Source organism: Pituophis catenifer, unplaced genomic scaffold (assembly GCF_029215685.1).
Source record: "Pituophis catenifer annectens isolate HBS135680 unplaced genomic scaffold, rPitCat1.0.hap2 SCAF_5, whole genome shotgun sequence".
Classification (NCBI taxonomy): Eukaryota; Metazoa; Chordata; class Lepidosauria; order Squamata; family Colubridae; genus Pituophis; species Pituophis catenifer.
Genome location: NW_027256885.1, coordinates 56,503,075 through 56,509,074, shown reverse-complemented (window position 1 = coordinate 56,509,074; position 6,000 = coordinate 56,503,075). Strand labels below are relative to the sequence as shown.

The 6,000-nt window shown below is 36.5% G+C and overlaps 1 long non-coding RNA gene across 1 annotated transcript in view; it reads right to left on the bottom strand.

Moving 5' to 3' along the window:
* Window positions 1–4,178: 4,178 nt before the first annotated feature.
* Window positions 4,179–6,000, bottom strand: part of LOC139317525 (uncharacterized) — a 48,931-nt gene continuing 47,109 nt past the window's right edge. The window contains exon 3 of the long non-coding RNA XR_011600462.1: window positions 4,179–4,258. This is a non-coding gene — a long non-coding RNA (uncharacterized lncRNA). The remainder of the gene's footprint in view (window positions 4,259–6,000) is intronic.

Here is a 6,000-nt window from a genome sequence, read left to right as displayed (position 1 = left end):
GAGTACCTTGGGACCAGATTTTAAGGGATCTTCCATTATTAAGGCCACGTCATCCGCGAAGGCTTGTATTTTAAAAATTTCTTTCTTAATTTGTAATCCTTTAATTTCTTTGTTGTCTCTAATCTTTCTTAATAGAATTTCCAGCGCCATTATAAAGAGTAAGGGGGACAGGGGGCATCCCTGTCTGACTCCCTTTTGTATCCAGAATGTCCGTGTCTTATCCCCATTTATTAATATACTTGTTCTCTGTTTATTATATATATTTTCAATCATCTTTCTAAAATTTGTGCCGAATCCCATCGAATCAATTTGGTTAATCATGAATTTCCAATTTAAATTGTCGAACGCCTTTTGGGCGTCCAAAAACGCTAACGCCAGCTGTTTTTCCGGGTGTTGTTCATAGTATTCTATAACATCTATTATTGTCCTCACGTTATCCCTCATTTGCCTCCCTGGGAGGAATCCTTTCTGATCGCTATGAATCCAGCCATTTAAAAAAATTTTTAGTCTCTCCGCAATTATACTAGTGAATAATTTATAATCTGAATTTAACAGAGAAATCGGCCTGTAATTTGCTATCTGTTTTGGGTCAGCACCTTCTTTCAAAATGAGAGTAATATAGGTTTCCTTCCAGGAGTCTGGGATTCTTGTACCCACTAGTACCTCATTGAATATGTCCAACAATTCTAATAGTAGTTCTTCCTCAAATTTTACGTAAATTTCCCCCGGGAGTCCGTCTGGACCTGGTGTTTTATTTTTCTTTATTTTGGCAAGCGCAGATTTAAGTTCTTCCATTGTGATTTTATTATTTAACATTTCTCTCTCTTCTTCTGCTATCTGTGGCAAGTTAGCTTCCATCAAGTATTGTACAATTTTGTCTGGGTCAATCACTTCCTCTTTATATAAGCCTTCATAAAATTTTCTCGCTCTTTCTAACTTATCCATTTCTTTTGTCAGAATGTCCCCATTGATGTCTTCTAATATAAGAATCTGATTTTTTTCCTGTTCTTTTTTTAATCTATATGCTAGCCATCTTCCCGACTTGTTGGCGTTTTCAAATTGATAGTGTTTTATCCTCTTAATTTTTTGTGCCAGCTCTTTCTGATCCAGGACGTTAAGGTTGTGTCTTGCCATCATCCATTTTTGTTTGGCCATCTCGTCTCCCGGGTTTTGTTGTAATTTGCTATCTGCTTCTTCCAAGTTCTTATTATATTCATCTCTAACTTTTCTTTCTTCCTTATTCTTAAATGCCATATATGAAATCGCTACTCCTCTCAAATACGCCTTCATAGTATCCCATACAATTTCCTTCGCCGTATCTTGCCTGCCGTTCTCAATGAAAAAGCGCTTGATTTCTTCATTTAATTTTATTATAAAATCTTTTTCATTCAAGAGGTTAGATCTTAGACTCCATCTTTGTTGTCTCCTCTTGTTAACATAGTGCCAATGTATTTCCAGAAATTTATGGTCTGTCCAAGAATTTATGCTTATATCTGCTTTCTTAATTTCTAAACCTAATTTTCTAGTAGTCCAAACCATGTCAATTCTAGACCAAGAATTCTGTGGGTTTGAGAAAAAGGTATATTGAGAGTCGTGAGGATGTAAAGTACGCCATATATCAATTAAGTTGAGTTCATCAACAAGATCAAAGAAGCTTTTTGGCAGCGGTAATCTTTTATTCCTTTTTCTCTCACCACTTTTATAGTCTTTCAATGGATTAACAATTCCATTAAAATCGCCTAGCATACATATTTCCAGATGGGCCCAGTTCCCTAATTGTTCATGTAGTTTTTTATAAAATTGTCCCTGTTTCTCATTTGGAGCGTATACTCCCACTAACATTTTTGCATTAGCTCTCCTAATTTCTACCATTAAAATTCTCCCTTTAGTATCTTTATGTTTTAATTCTGCCTCGATTCCCTTTTTCACATAAATCGCCACACCCCTTTTCCTTTTCTCCGCTAATGACACAAATAATTTACCAAATTTAACAAATTCTAAACAATTTGCCTCATCTTCTTTTATGTGGACCTCCTGTAGACAAATTATATCTGGATTCTGTTTTGTCAATTTTGATAGGATTATCTTTCTTTTTTTATGGTCGTTTAAGCCGTTGACATTTAAGGATATAATTTTTAGGCCGTCCATTTCTTATTTTGTGTCCGGGTTCTAGTTTTTATTTGTCTTTAGGGTTACCGCTCTTACTGGTCTGGTCTTTTTTCCTTGCCCTTCCGCTTCTTCTTTTTTCTTCTCCTCCTCTATATCTTCTTTTGTAGTTTGCTCTTGTGAGGTCTCTTCTTCCGTATTTACTGTATCGAGCTCTTCTTTACTAGTCTGTTCTTCTTCTCCTCCTCTTATTTGTTCTAGGAAGTCTTGTGCTTCAGATAAACTATCGATTTTAACTTTTCTTCCTTGCCATGACACAATCATCCCCTCTGGCAGAATCCATCGAAATGTGACATTCCTTCTATTTAAGTAGCTTGCCAGGAACCTATAGTTTTTCCTCACTTCCCTCACTCTTCTAGGTACCTGTTTTAGGATATTCACCTCCTTTCCTTGGAATTCAATCTTTTCTTCTCTCGCTATGTTGAGGAGAATATCCCTCACTTTCTTCCTGGCGAACTTCACGTGGACCTCCCTGGGAAGTCTATTTCTTCTAACATAGTTCGTTTGAACCCTGTAGACCTCATCAAGTTCTTTAATAATATCTTGTTTGTCCTGCTGAAGGACATCTGCTATCAACCCGGCTATTTTATCACTTAAGTCCTCCTCCTTCTCTTCGTAAATATTTTGGAGGCGAATGTAGTATGAGGCCTTATCCATTTCCAGCTGTAGCAGGGACTCTTCAATTCCTTTGTGTTGTATCACATATGTTCGGTCCACCATGTCTAATTTTTTCTCGCTTTGATCCATCCTCTGTTCTACATCTTGGATTCTCCTTTCATTATTCACTATAGAGGCCTGAATCTCAGACATTTTTGCGTCCAAAACATGAATATCTGTTTTAAGTTCAGAATGACTATTTAGCAATTTCTCCTGCATTGCAAGCATGGTTTCTTGAATCATGAATAGCGAAGATTGTACTGTTTGAAGGGTTGGAGTTGGTGGTGGCTTATCTGACTTTTGCATACCTTCTAAGGGTTTCTGAATTACCGGGGACAGTGTTGTTAGAGCAGGGTTAGATGGAGCTTTTTTAACTGATTTCAAAATTGTCGAAGTCATTGTTGCCATTTCTTTCAGGGTTATCTTTTGTTCTTTTATAATTTTCTCAATATTTTTCCAAATGACCATTCAATGATTTTGCCCTATTTACTTTATCGATTCCTCTTCTTAAATCTATTAAGGGATTTGCTATCTTAATTAATTAGTATCGATTCCTCAATTCAGCAAACTATCTTCCTTAAATCAAGCCTTATGGATATTGTAGTTGTTATATAACTAAATTCAAATCTTAATATAAGAGTTAATATAAGTCTTAAATATCAATATTCAAAGCTTAATATATGAAATTAAGATAAATAGATTAATAAATATTGTAAATATTGTCTATAAAAATAAGTATTGGTTGGCGACTTGAGGCGACAGGGTGTTGGGTGGGCGATCTCCGCTCCCTTTCACTCTTTATCACCGCGTTTTGGGGACCCCTTGGGGCGCAGATCCCGGAGAGACCTGCGGACAAGAGAGAGAGCCGGGCGAGCGAGAGTATGGGGTGCAACCACCTCCCGCTGGACCCGGCAGCTCTGTCGAACCAACGCGGCGAGCCGGCCCTTTAATGGCTGGCCTGAAGCCGCAATAGCCAGCAAAAAAGACGGGAGCTAAGAGGAAGATCTGAGGTGCCGTGCCAGATAGGTTACCACTTTTCCATACTTTGAAGCGTTTGGCATGGAGAGAGAGGTCGGCAGAGCCGGGTGAGGAGTTCTCGATCGAGTGAGGCGGCGACGGAGAGTGGGAGCGGATTATATCGGCGGAGACCCGGCAAGCCGACCAGGAATACGCAGAGAGCAGTTTTTATTCGTATAAAGAGTTCTGGAGGTCGTGGTGAGAGGGAGAGGAGGGCGAGTGCTGATGCGGCTGGCGCTGTGATTGGAAGCGGAGTGAAAAGCAAGCAAGCAAGAGACTGAGACTCTGATCCTCTGAATTTTTTTATTCCTGTGAGTATTGCAAAGAAACAGGAAGTGCAGCCATCATTGAGTTGAAGAAGGGAGTTAGCAGAAGATTGACAGGAGGACGATCTAGCAGCAGGATCCACCATAGAGAACTGCCGAAACGCATTGGAAGCAGGTGGAGAGGGGAGAGAAGAGGATTTATGACTTGGCTGACATCACTCTTATACAACTAAAGATATATATAATTGATGACATTCTGATTTCCATTTTTTACGTCTTTTGATTAATTGATTAATTGGATCTCTAATATTGGAACTTTGATTATCTCTTGACTAATAGTACGAATGAGAATTAACCATAAATAGCTAAGGAATATAGAGTATAGAATCCAAACACTGATCTTATCTTGCTGTTACTGAAGGTATTTATATGTCTATATACTTATATATAAGGATTTGGATTTAAAATTAACAAATTAATTATATAATCACATCTATTATATTTATATTATATATATAGTTATTTAAATCAATATCTATCTACTTATATCTAGCTACATTTATTTATTATAAGTTCCTAATTTCTATCCCTGTTATCCAACCATTGATAAAACAAGTCCCAAGTTCAAAAATATTCTGTCTTCTTTTTCTTTTATCTTCAGTGTTAATCTGTCCATTTCTGCACAGTCCAATATTTTTTTAATTATATCTTCTTCCATAGGTGTTTCCTCGCTTTTCCAATGTTGTGCAAATACAATTCTTATTGAAAAAGTTTTCAATTACAAATTTTCCCCCCTTTTCCCCCCCTCCTCCCTAACCCCCACCACCACCCCATCCCCCCTGTGACTTCTTCAAAATAAAAAACCTAATACATAACAGATTATATAATATTTTAACATCCCCTTACTCCCTCCTCCAAATACTGACCCTTACTTCTAGTGATATTATTACTTCCCCCTCTTACCATACACTTCAAAATAACATTCCATTATAACACTATATAATAATTTCTGATTTAACACAGTAATATTATTATAACTCCCAATTTATCGATAATCTGCCCTTTTTTTCTCCTCCCCCTTACTTATGTCTGTGTATTAATATATAAAAACAACCTTCCACTTTAGAACTATATAATAAATCCTACTTTAACATTTAATCTTTTGTGTATATTAACATGACATTTCAAAGCAGCCTTCCCCATAAATTCTAGTTTTACATTTATTCTACTCTATCCATTTCCTCCACTCCCATAAATATATCTCTTAAGCATCCCTTTTCTTAATCTATACAATCAATACACTAGCCTGTCACCACCCACTTTCCTACAAAATTTCCATACACAACAATTCTTAATATCTTTGTTCTTCTGCCCATCCTACTAAAAAGTATTCCCTTATATAAACAAAATCAATGACTTTAAATTTATAATCCATATAATATCTTCTTTGATGTCTTTCCACTGGATTACTGACTCCATCATCCGGATTAGGGTAACATAACATCCCAGTTGCAACAGAATATTCAAAGTCCTCAATTATCATCTGCCCCCATCAATAATGAATATCTTCGTGTATATATATATATATATATATATATATATATATATATATATATATATATATATATATATAAAAACCCACCCGAGTGACTTTATAATTGTAATCCATATATCTGTAGTAGTGGCTTTCTTCAGGATTAATAATTCCCATCGTCATAATGGGGTAACAGCCAGATCTCCTGCATGCCCCAGCATGACTCTCTTGCCTTATACCTCAGCATAGATATGATACGTTAATGAAAAAAAAACCAAAAATAGATAATTCCAATCCAACAATTTAAGGCCCTTTTCACATCCCAAAATTACGGCATTGCAGAGGTCTGTCACTCTCCTC